A 12,711-nucleotide genomic window follows, 5' to 3' on the forward strand; every position below is an offset into this window, starting at 1 on the left:
CCCTCAGTGATTATATGGAGCTCAGACCCTGACAGTCCTTGAAGTTTCCCCCAGGCAGTGCTGGCCTGGGTTCTGCTCCACTACACCCCAACCCAGACTCCAAAGAGCCTGGAACAGACCTGGGGACCAAGGGGTAGAAAAAAAAGCAAAAATAATCCCCAGAGAAGGAACAAAATAACCACAGAAGGGGGCAAAATGCATGTTATAGAAAATACAATAAGCCTTATAAATGAGAGAAAAGTAACAAGAAATAAATTAAGAATGAGAAATCAACAAATCCAGAATAAGTCAATTCAGTAACACTTTAAAAGAGATGTCGAACACAAAGAATGAAGGAAATTGGCAGTGATGGGAAGAATTAATGAAGACAAAAATCAATACTCAGTAGAAAAACAAGAGAAAAATACTAGAAATACAAGGTAAGTGTGCGTAAAATAAGAATGGGTCCTGGTGTGTATCAGGATCCTAAGAGAATTAGATAATGACCTTACTGATTGAGAGAGAGACAGAGAGAGCAAGAAAGTGTGTGTATTTACAAAGCTCTAGTCATCTCCAGAAGCTGAGAAAGATCCCGGGTGGTATTACTGATCACTGAAAAATTAAAGGGCAATTCTGACAACTTATCAATATATTAAGCCTCCGTTTTTCAGAGAAGTAATAAAGACAATTTGAGGAGATAATTCAAAATCATTTAGCAACATCAAAATTGATTGTAATTATATTACGGGTATTGAACAAGGAGTAATAATGAGCCCTTATTTAGAAAAACACAACTGTGTCAGACAAATGTGACAGCTTCTTGCATTGGTATAGACAAGTCTATTTTTAGGTGGCAGGACAGCACTGTGGATAAGGAAGCCCCATCTTCAGTGTGAGAAAGACCTGAGTGTCAATCTCAGAGCTATCCCCTTACCAGTTTGGACATGTTAGTTAATCTCTCTAAGCCTTAATTTTTCACCCACCTCATTGATGTTTGTGACAACTAATAATTAATTGAAAGAAAGACATAGCACATAGTAAGAATCACATAAATGGTAACCTATTTTGAAGCTTTACAGCATCTATTGTGTTGAGCTAGAATTTAAAGGGAGTGGTGCAGGGACATACTTCCTCAATGTCAAGATCTTGTCACGTGGCTAAGAAAAAATGACAGCCATGTTGATAAACTCCTCAGAGAATATATGTATTATTTCCTTTGTCCTAGCAACAAGGTTAGCACTAGATGGCTGAATGATTGAGCTTACCACAGAATATCTGTGAACCCTACCTGTCTATTGGTCCCCTAAAAAAGAGCAAATCTTCTGTGGCCCCATGCCGTCCCCCACAATGAACCTCACAAACCCACAGCAGCCAAACTCAGGCATCACAGGCTTACCTGAAAAGCATTTACTGGAGTCTCACAGATGCAAGGGTATTCCTACAAGGTTGGGAGAGGTCAGCTGAGAGCCTGCTGCATATCACCGTGACCGTGTGCCACATTCAACACACCTGATATCCAACAAGTATGTCCTGACTGATGCCAGGGACTAAAAATAGCCATGCACTGGCACGCCTCTTGGAATGTAAAGTTGTCTTTGTTTCTCTTGCAATTCTTCAGCTCATCTGAATATTCAAAAAGAATCAAGTAATCATCAGCTAAATGGATTAAAAATGTGTATTTTCATGTTAATCTTAATTCTCACCACAGACTAGTGTTGTGTTTCAGAAGAGCAATATATTATAAACTCTATAAAATTCAATGGCTGAATTATTTACAAAATGTAAAATAGATAAGAAGGGGCCTGCAAGTATTTTGGGTCATTCAAAAATTACTAAGCGAAGGTCACATGTCGGGATTCTGGTCTTACTTACTTTGGAGAGTATATTAATTTTTTTAAATATTTAGAAGAAACTGTTTTGCCGACATCCTAAGTAAAAGCTATATGGTAGGCTCTGTTGGCGGCAGGAATGTGGACAGTGAGATGTTTGAGTAGAAGGAAGGGCTCTATGCTGTGCTAATCTCGGAAAACGAGCCCAGCTGACAGTGCAGCTGTGCCAAGAGGCTTCAAGGAGCATCCAGAGGCCAGACCCTATGCAAACCAGAACAGGAAACACACAGTTGTGCAGGGGAGTTTTCCCAACTCTTTGTTTCAATATCTCTACGATACTTTCCAAGTCAGTGAATATAATGACAGTTTGTTGCACATCATATAGTTCCTCTTTGAAAACAGCTCACTATTGAGCAGGAGCCCTGCTTCGCTCTCTTTCCCTCTCTCTCTCTCTGCCCCTCACTCACTTGCACCCTCCCTCAATCAATCAATCAATCAAAACAGCTCACTTTTCCACCTTTTGCTCCTTCAAACCCTTACAAGCAAGATACTACCTTCCTACTCCTACCACCAAACTATTCCAAAGAATCTAGCAATCTTGATAGAATTTCCAAATAGGTATGGGTATTTTTATTATATATTCATGAACAAAATTGGATTTTTAAAAATTACAGTTCAAATGTGACTATGAAAACAAGTTAGGAGAGTGCTTGTGCGAGCCTAACCATCTAACTCTTCAATTGCACTCCTAGGTACTTATCCAGGTAAGTTGAAAACTTATATCTGAAACAAATTTATGTCCTGCATACAAATGTTTATAGCAGCTTTACTCATAACACCCAAACTTAGAAGCAACCAAGTATCTAAGATGTCTTTCAATAGGTGAATGAATAAATAATCATATATCCATTAAATGGAATATTATTCAGTGATAAAAATAAATGAGTTTTCAACCCCTGGAAAGACATGGGAGGGGAGGGGACTTTAATGCATATTCTAAGTAAAAATTCAGTCTGAAAAGGCCTCAAACCATATGATTCCAACTATATGACATTCTAGAAAATGTTAAACTATACAAACAGTAAGAAGACAGTAGTTGCCCATGTGAGGGGGCGGGGCTGAGGGTGGAGTAAAGGGCAGATGGACAAATAGGTCAAGTTAGGGGATAATATTCAAATTACTCTGTATGATACTTAATACTTTCATGAATACAGGACATGAAAGCTATACAACCCAAAAAATAAACCCTAGAGTACACTATGGACTCTGGTTAATAATATAGTATTGGTGCCTGGGTGGCTCAGTCAATTAAGCGTCTGACTTTAGCTCAGGTCATGATCTCGCAGTTCATGAGTTTGAGCCCTACATCAGGCTCTGTGCTGACAGCTCAGATCCTGGAGCCTGCTTCAGATTCTGTCTCCCTCTCTCTGCCCCTCCCCCACTCACACTCTGTCTCTGTCTCTCTCTCAAAAATAAACGTTAAAAAAAATTTTTTTAATTGTATCAATATTGAATTATAACTTGTAACAAATGTAGTCTATACCAGTGCAAAAGTTAACACTAGAGAAAACCATGGGTTGGGGGAAAGGGAACACACGGGAACTCTATGTGTCTGTTCACTTTACTGTACACTTTTAACTGCTGTAAGAAATAAAGTTTATTGGAGGGAGCCAAGATGGTGGAACAGCATGGAAGTTTTTTGTATGTCTCACATCCATGAAATACAGCCAGACCAACACTAAACCATCCTGCATACCTAGAAAACTGATTGGAGGATTAACACAACAATCTGCACAACCTGAACCACAGAATTCAGCAGGTACGTGGCACAGAGAGGTGACTTGAGGAGACAGAAGCTGTGGAGGGCAGGGAGGTGCTTTTGCGTGCAGAGAGGACAGAGACAGTGGGGAGAATACGGGAGAAGCACCCCTTCCCAAAAGCAGCTGGAGAGAAAGGGGAAAATTGGAAACAGCCACAGGGACTGAACTAAAAAGGGAGAAAGGAGAGGGTTTAAATCCATTAAGACTGTAAACAGGGGGAGCACAGAGCCTGCAACTCCACAGCTCAATACCGGAAAGTACTCTAGTGGGAAGGGAAAAGACCCAGGAACAGAGTGGGGTCTGGGAGGTTCTTGGGCCACATGGGGAGAAGTGGTTCCACTGCTGGAAGGACATTTGGTAGGGGCTGTGAGGCAACCTGGGCCCAACAGACCCCAGAGAATGGCCACATTCGCTGGTGCTGGAACAAGGTCGTTAAGGGTGAAGCCTGGTGCCAGATGTGTGTTGTGATTTTCCATAATCCTTGAAACGCTGCTGCTAAACTATCTCGAGAACTTTTTCTGGGGCAAGCTGGCACCTGGCCGTAGTCTCCGGGCATCGACAACAGCATGGTCCCACAAACTTTCCTGGGTACAGCTGGCATTTGGCCATTGCTCGGTTAAACCCTCTGCAAAGGGGCAGAACAGGTCAAAGCCGCAGTCCCTCAGAAGTAAGGGGCCACAGAAAACAGCCACATCTGAGACAAAACTCAGGAGAGAAGTACAACCTGGGGCTTGGTCACAGACAGTGTAAAAGCAGGGAGTGGACAAAAGCTGAAGACAAAGGACAGGTGCGTGATTGCTGATCAGGTAGAACAGAGTTCCAATACTAGGAACTGGGTAGCTGGGTGACACCATTTTCACTGCTTCTTTACATGCGCATATGCACCTACAAGCGCCACAACAATCAACCCCAGTAGGCTAGCAGTGCCGTCAAGTGGAGAATGGAGCCATTACACTAAGCCCCGCACAAGTGGGCCAACCTCAGTCTTCAAGAATAGAAGTCTCACCACCTGATTAGCTTATGGACTTTAAAGCGCTTCACAGTCTGACTTCTAGGGGAAAACGAAGTAATTTCAGTAGTATTTCAGTCTGTTGGCAGGTCCGTCTATTCAATTTTCTTTTTTTTTTTTCTCTTTTTCACTTCTTTTCTTTTTCTTCAATACAGAAAGAGAAAAAATTCATTTTTATTTTTAATTTTTATTAAAAATATTTTTCTTTAATTTTTTCTACTATATTTTTTACTTTTGTGTGAATTTTTTCAAATTCTAGTTTACTTCCATCATTTCATTTTAGTCTACTTCAGTGTATTCACTTTTTCAAATTTTTAAACGATTTCCTTTTATTTTCTTCTTTCCCCTTTTTCTCTAACATATCAAGCCACTTTCAACACCCAGACCAAAACACACCTAGGATCTAGCATCATTTATTTGGGGTTTTTTTGTGTGTGTTTTTAATTTTTTAATTTTAATATTTTTTAATTTTAATTTTTCTAATTTTAATTTTTTCTACCTCATTAATTCCTTTTCTCCCTTCAAAATGATGAAACGAAAGAATTCATCCCAAAAGAAAGAGCAGGAAGAAACGACAGCCAGAAACTTAACCAACACAGATACAAGCAAGATGTCTGAACCAGAATTTAGAATCACAATAATAAGAATACTAACTGGAGTCGAAAATAGATTAGAATCCCTTTCTGTGGAGATAAAAGAAGTAAAAGCTAGTCAGAATGAAATAAAAAATGCTATAACTGGGCTGCAATCATGAATGGATGCCACGGCGGCAAGGATGGATGAGGCAGAACAGAGAATCCGTGATATAGAGGACAAACTTATGGAGAATAACAAAGAAGAATAAAAGAGATTAAAGCAAAAGAGCATGATTTAAGAATTAGAGAAATCAGTGACTCATTAAAAAGGAACAACATCAGAATCATAGCGGTCCCAGAAGAGGAAGAGAGAGAAATAGGGGTCAGAGGGTTGTGTGAGCAAATCATAGCAGAAAACTTTCCTAACCTGGGGACAGACACAGACATCAAAATCCAGGAAGCACAGAGGATTCCCATTAGATTCAACAAAAACCGACCATCAACAAGGCATATCATACTCAAATTCACAAAATACTCAGGCAAAGAGAGAATCATGAAAGCAGCAAGGGAAAAAAAAGTCCTTAACCTACAAGGGAACACAGATCAGGTTTGCAGCAGATCTATCTACAGAAACTTGGCAGGCCACAAAGGAGTGGCAGGATATAGTCAATGTGCTGAATCAGAAAAATATGCAGCCAAGAATTCTCTACCCAGCAAGGCTGTCATTCAAAATAGAGGGAGAGATAAAAAGTTTCCCAGACAAACACAAATTAAAGGAGTTTGTCACCACTAAACCAGCCCTGCAAGAAATTTTAAGGGGGACTTTTTGAGGGGCGAAAAGATGAAAATGAATGAATGAATGAATGAATGAATGAATAATAAATATATAAATAAATAAGCAAATAACTACCAAAAGCAACAAAGATTAGAAAGGACCAGAGAACACTACCAGAAACTCCAACTCTACAAGCAACATAATGGCAATAAATTCATATCTTTCAGTACTCACTCTAAATGTCAATGGACTAAATGCTCCAATCAAAAGACACAGAGTAACAGAATGGATAAGAAAACAAGATCCATCTATATGCTGTTTACAAGAGACCCACTTTAGACCTAAAGACACCTACAGATTGAAAGTAAAGGGATGGAGAACCATCTATCATGTTAATGGTCAACAAAAGAAAGCTGGAGTAGCCATACTTATATCGGACAATCTAGACTTTAAAATAAAGACTGTATCAAGAGATGAAGAAGGGCATTATATCATAATTAAGGGGTCTATCCACCAAGAAAACCTAACAATTGTAAATATTTATGTGCCAAATGTGGAAGCACCCAAACATATAAATCAATTAATCACAAACATAAAGAAACTCATTGATAGTAATACCATAATAGTAGGAGACTTCAACACCCTACTCACAGTAATGGACAGATAATCTAATCAAAAAAATCAACAAGGAAACAATGGCTTTGAATGACACACTGGACCAGATGTACTTAACAGATATATTCAGAACATTTCATCCTAAAGCAACAGAATATACATTCTTCTCCAACGCACATGGAACATTCTCCAGAATACACCACATACTGGGACACAAATCAGCCCTCAGCAAGTACAAAAAGATCAAGATCATACCATGCATATTTTCAGACCACAATGCTATGAAACTTGAAATCAACCGCAAGAAAAAATTTGGAAAGGTAAAAAATACTTGAAGACTGAAGAACATCCTACTAAAGAATGAATGGGCTAACCAAGAAGTTAAAGAGGAAACTAAAAAGTATATGGAAGCCAATGGAAATGATAAAACCACAATCCAAAACCTCTGGGATGCAGGAAAGGTGGTCATAAGAGGACAGTATATAGCAATCCAGGCCTTCCTAAAGAAGGAAGAAAGGTCTCAGACATACAATCTCACCTTACACCTTAAAGAACAGGATAAAGAACAGCAAATAAAACCCCAAACTAGCAGAAGACAGGAAATAATAAAGATTAGAACAGAAATTAATGCTATCAAAACCAAAGAAACAGTAGAACAGATCAACGAAAGCAGAAGCTGGTTCTTTGAAAGAATTAACAAAATGGATAAATCAGTAGCCAGTTTGATCAAAAAGAAAAAGGAAAGGACCCAAATAAATAAAATCAAGAATGAAAGAGGAGAGATCACAACCAACACAGCAGAAATAAAAACAATAATAAGAGAATATTATTAGCAATTATATGCCAACAAAATGGGCAATTATACGCCAATAAAATGGAAAAAATGGAAAAATTCCTAGAAACACATACACTACCAAAACTGAAACAGGAAGAAATAGAAAATTTGAACAGACCCATAACCAGTAAGGAAATGGAATCAGTATTCAAAAATCTACCAAAAAACAAGAGTCCATGGCCAGATGGCTTTCCAGGGGAATTCTACCAAACATTTAAGGAAGAGTGAACACCTATTCTCTTGAAGCTGTTCCAAAAAATAGAAACGGAAGAAAAACTTCCAAACTCATTCTATGAAGGCAGCATTACCCAGATTCCAAAACCAGACAGAGACCCTACTAAAAAGGAGAACTATAGACCAATCTCCCTGATGAACATAAATGCAAAAATCCTCAACAAGATATTAGCAACTGGCTCCAGCAACACATTAAAAAAAAATTATTCACCACGACCAAGTGGGATTTATACCTGGGATGCAGGGCTGGTTCAATATCTGCAAAACAATTAACGTGATTCATCACATCAATAAAAGGAAGGACAAGAACCATATGATCCTCTCAATAGATGCAGAGAAAGCATTTGACAAAATACAGCATCCTTTCTTGATAAAAACCCTGAAGAAAGTAGGGATAGAAGGAGCATACCTCGAGATCATAAAAGCCATATATGAAAGACCCAATTCTAATATCATCCTCAATGGGGAAAAACTCAGAGCTTTTCCCCTGAGGTCTGGAACAAGACAGGGATGTCCACTCTCGCCACTGTTATTCAGCATAGGATTGGAAGTCTTAGCCTCTGCAATCAGGCAACACAAAGAAATAAAAGGCATCCAAGTCAGCCAGGAGGAGGTCAAACTTTCACTCTTCGCAGATGACATGATACTCTATATGGAAAACCCTAAAGATTCCACCAAAAAACTGCCAGAACTGATTCATGAATTCAGCAAAGTTGCAGGATATAAAATCAATACACAACAATCGATTGCATTCCTATACACCAACAATGAAGCAACAGAAAGAGAAATCAAGGAATCGATCCCATTTGCAGTTGCACAAAAAAAAAACCCATAAAATACCTAGGAATAAATCTAACCGAAGAGGTGAAAAATCTATACACTGAAAACTATAGAAAGCTTATGAAAGAAATTGAAGAAGCCACAAAAAAATGGAAAAAGATTCCATGCTCCTGGATAGGAAGAATAAATATTGTTAAAATGTCTATACTATCCAAAGCAATCTACATATTCAATGCAATCCCTATCAAAATAACACCAGAATTCTTCACAGAGCTAGAACAAATAATCCTAAAATTTGCATGGAACCAGAAAAGACCCCGAATAGCCAAAGCAATCTTGAAAAAGAAAACCAAAGCAGGAGGCATCACAATCCCAGACTTCAAGCTATACTACAAAGCTGTAATCATCAAGACAGTATGGTACTGACACAAGAACAGACACTCAGATCAATGGAACAGAATAGAGAACCCAGAAATGGACCCACAAATGTATGGCCAACTAATCTTTGAGAAAGCAGGAAAGAATACCAATGGAATAAAGTCTCTTCAGCAAGTGGTGCTGGGAAAACTGGACAGTGACATGCAGAAGAATGAACCTGGACCACTTTCTTACACCTTACACAAAAATAAACTCAAAACTCTAAATGTAAGACAGGAAGCCATCAAAATCCTCAAGGAGAAAGCAGGCAAAAACCTCTCTGATCTTGCCAGCAGCAACTTCTTACTCAACACGTGTCTCTCTGGAGGCAAGGGAAACAAAAGCAAAAATGAACTACTGGGACCTCATCAAAATAAAAAGCTTGTGCACAGTGAAGGAAACAATCAGAAAAACTAAAAGGCAACTGACAGAATGGGAGAAGATATTTGCAAATGACATATCAGATAAAGGGTTAGTATCCAATATCTATAAAGAACTTATCAAACTCAACACCCAAAAAACAAAGAATCCAGTTAAGAAATGGGCAAAAGAGATGAATAGACACTTCTCCAAGGGAGACATCCAGATGGCCAACTGACACGTGAAAAAATGCTCAACATCACTCATCATCAGGGAAATACAAATCAAACCCACAATGAGATACCACCTTACACCTGTCAGAATGGCTAACATTAACAACTCAGGCAACAACAGATGTTGGCGAGGATGCGGAGAAAGAGGATCTCGTTTGCATTGTTGGTGGGAATGCAAGCTGGTGCAGCCACTCTGGAAAACAGTATAGAGGTTCCTCAAAAAATTAAAAACAGAACTTCCCTACAACCCAGCAATTGCACTACTAGATATTTATCCAAAGGATACAAAAATCCTTATGTGAAGGGGCACATCCATCCCAATGTTTACAGCAGCACTATCAGCAATAGCCAAACTATGGAAAAAGCCCAAATGTCCATCGACTGATGAATGAATAAAGAAGATGTGGTATATACATACAATGGAACGTTACTTGGCAATCAAAAAAAAAAAAAGAAATCTTGCCATTTTCAATGTGGATGGAACTAGAGTGTATTATGCCAAGTGAAAAAGTCAAATCAGAGAAAGATAACATATTGTATTATTTCACTCATATGTGGAATTTAAGAAACAAAACATATGAACATAGGGAAGGGAAGCCAAAATAAGACCATAGCAAAGAGGGAAGCAAACCATAAGAGATTCTTAAATACAGAGAACAAACCGAGGGTTGCTGGAGGGGTATTGGGTAGGAGGATGGGCTAAATGGGTGATGGGTATTAAGGAGGGCATTTGTTGGGATGAGTACTAAGTGTTATATGTAAGTGATGAATCACTAAATTCTATTCCTGAAATCATTATTACACTATATGTTAACTAACTTGGATTTAAATTAAAAATAAAATAATAAAAATAAAAATAAATAAAATAAAATCTTAGCCCCTTCAGAAGCAATCGAAAATTCAGCAAAGAAACAGATTTTAATAGATTTTGTATATTCTCTTGAAAATTGAGCAGTGTGACATACAGAGGGAAAATGTACCTGTAAACACATTGCTTTCAAATTTGGTCAATAACTCAAAGTTATTGATTTCAAAAGATACAGGAGGGGATCTGGTTTTAACAGTTAAGAAGGGTTAGTAATTAGCACATGGTAAATACACAATTCTGAAGCACCTAAATGTTTTTCAACCTAATCAAAACTCATCTGTTAAGCACCAATAACATGTTTAACAATTGTCAAACTCAAGGTGTTGATAACAGGGTCAATACAATCCCTGTCCTCCAGCAGGTTAGATGTAGAGACAGCAAATGAGACGTCATCACCAGAGGGGGGGTCCTCTCTCACAGGACACAGACTATACTCAAAGATGTAAGTACAGGAGGGAAACAGTGACACTTGAATGCTGAGGAAATTCAAGTTTATTTATTTTGAGAGACACAGACAGCATGAATGGGGGAGGGGCAGAGACAGATGGGGAGAGGGAGAATCCCAAGCAGGCTCCATGCTGCCAGAGTGTTGAGGAAATTCTAAGCAAAGAAACAAAACCACTGGGATAAGGAATGCATGGGGGTTTTGATGATTTCAGGGAGGAAGGTGATCTTGGCTTCTTAGAAAAGGTGAAAAGCAATCCAAGTAAAGCAGAATAAATCAGCATACCCTCAGTCATGGGAAGAGCATGGCTTCCCTTATCACATACCTCCTTAGGAAGGTGATGTGATTGTGATGAGATACAATCACATTTCTAGGGTGGGGCCAGGACAAGTTTAAATTTGATCTAATTTACAACTGCAGCTGTTGAAAGTTCCTCAAAGAAAGGTTACCAGATAATTCTAAGAGCGTGCAGCAAGCATCAGGAGAACGCCAAGTAACACAGAAGAAAAAGTGGTCTCTGAGATAGATGAAGGAGGAGGCAGGGATCATCTGAAGTCAATATTCTCTCTGGGTCTTGGTTTTATCAACTGGACAGAAGTCAGCAAACTTTTCTGAAAAGGGCCAGACAATGACTGTGTTAGGTCTTGCTCTTATTGTGCAAAAGCATAGGCAATATTCAAATGAATTAATCCGAGCATGGCCATGTTTCACCAAAACTTCATTTTACAGAACAGGCAGCAGGCAGGCCAGTTTGTCAATGCCCCTGAATTGTAAAATGGGTGTAGTAATAACTTTCCTAATGTTAAATATTTTTGGATAAAGATCAAGAAGGGGGAGTTGATATAACTTATAAGTGACACTGTGTATTCACTGTTCATTGAGCTATATTCATGGACTATAAGCATCTAGAAACATTTGCATCCATTCCTCCTAATTCACCGGTTGAAGTATCTCCTCCCATCCACCTGCTCTGGGATCTCACTCCTTAAATTTTCTCCTCTCCAGTATCTTCAACCTCCCTCTGTCTATTGCCTCCTTGCATTAGCACACAAACAGTATAAATCTATTCTGCCCCCCACAAAATAACAACCACCACTTCCTTGACCACATCCCTGTGTATTTACCACTCCAATGACAGTCAGCTTCAGGAAACAGTGATCTGTTCCAGCTTGCTCCACTTCTCATCTCTTCCACTTAAAATCCCTCTGTTAATTGGATTTTGACCCCACTAGTCTTCTGTAATAGTCTTTGCCAAAATCAATAGATACTTCTTAGTCGTTAACTCACTTGACCCCTCTCTAGTAATGGAAACTGCTGACAGTCATCATTTCCTTCAAACTCTCTGCCCACTTGGCTTACCAGATGACACCAGCTTCAATTGGCTGTGGCCTCTCCGGCCCTCCAGACCTTCACAGGCTACTCCCCTTCCCTTAAATGTTTCCATTCACCAAGTTTCTGCTCTGAACCTCCTCTCTGTATATGTAATAAGTTGTGAAATACAGGCTTCAAAGTCATAAACTTATTTTAATTAAAGCCATGGAAGTGAATTATGAAGTGATGAAAACTGAATCCATCCCCTTCTCTTCAGACCTACCCTGCCCTCCCAGACTGTCCCTCTCAATGGAACAAAAATACACCTAGTTACCCAAACCAGATACTTCTGTTCTCCCCTACTTCTCTTCTCCTTCAACCCACATTTCCAGTTGATGGTCATCTCCTATCAATTCTAATTTTCTGAGTTCTCACATCTTGCCCAGGAATCCAATGAATACTTCTCAATTTTTTTAAAGTTTATTTATTTTGAGAAAAGGGGAGAAGGGAATAGATAGAAGGAGAAAGAATCCCAAGCAGACCCCGTGCTGTCACTGCAGAGCCTGACATAGGGCAGGAACCCACAAACCATGAGATCATGACCTGAGCCAAAACCAAGAGTCAGA

General features: G+C 39.0%; 1 protein-coding gene across 8 annotated transcripts in view; it reads right to left on the bottom strand.

Moving 5' to 3' along the window:
- Window positions 1-12,711, bottom strand: part of CSGALNACT1 (chondroitin sulfate N-acetylgalactosaminyltransferase 1) — a 345,395-nt gene that overhangs the window by 229,910 nt on the left and 102,774 nt on the right. For 5 of the 8 annotated variants that reach the window (XM_030312495.1, XM_030312494.1, XM_030312493.1 and 2 more), the window contains one exon: window positions 1,376-1,602. The exons of the other annotated variants lie outside the window; for them this stretch is intronic. The gene's annotated coding sequence lies outside the window, so the exon portion shown is untranslated. The remainder of the gene's footprint in view (window positions 1-1,375; window positions 1,603-12,711) is intronic. 8 annotated transcript variants of the gene reach the window in all.

Source organism: Lynx canadensis, chromosome B1 (assembly GCF_007474595.2).
Source record: "Lynx canadensis isolate LIC74 chromosome B1, mLynCan4.pri.v2, whole genome shotgun sequence".
NCBI lineage: Eukaryota > Metazoa > Chordata > Mammalia > Carnivora > Felidae > Lynx > Lynx canadensis.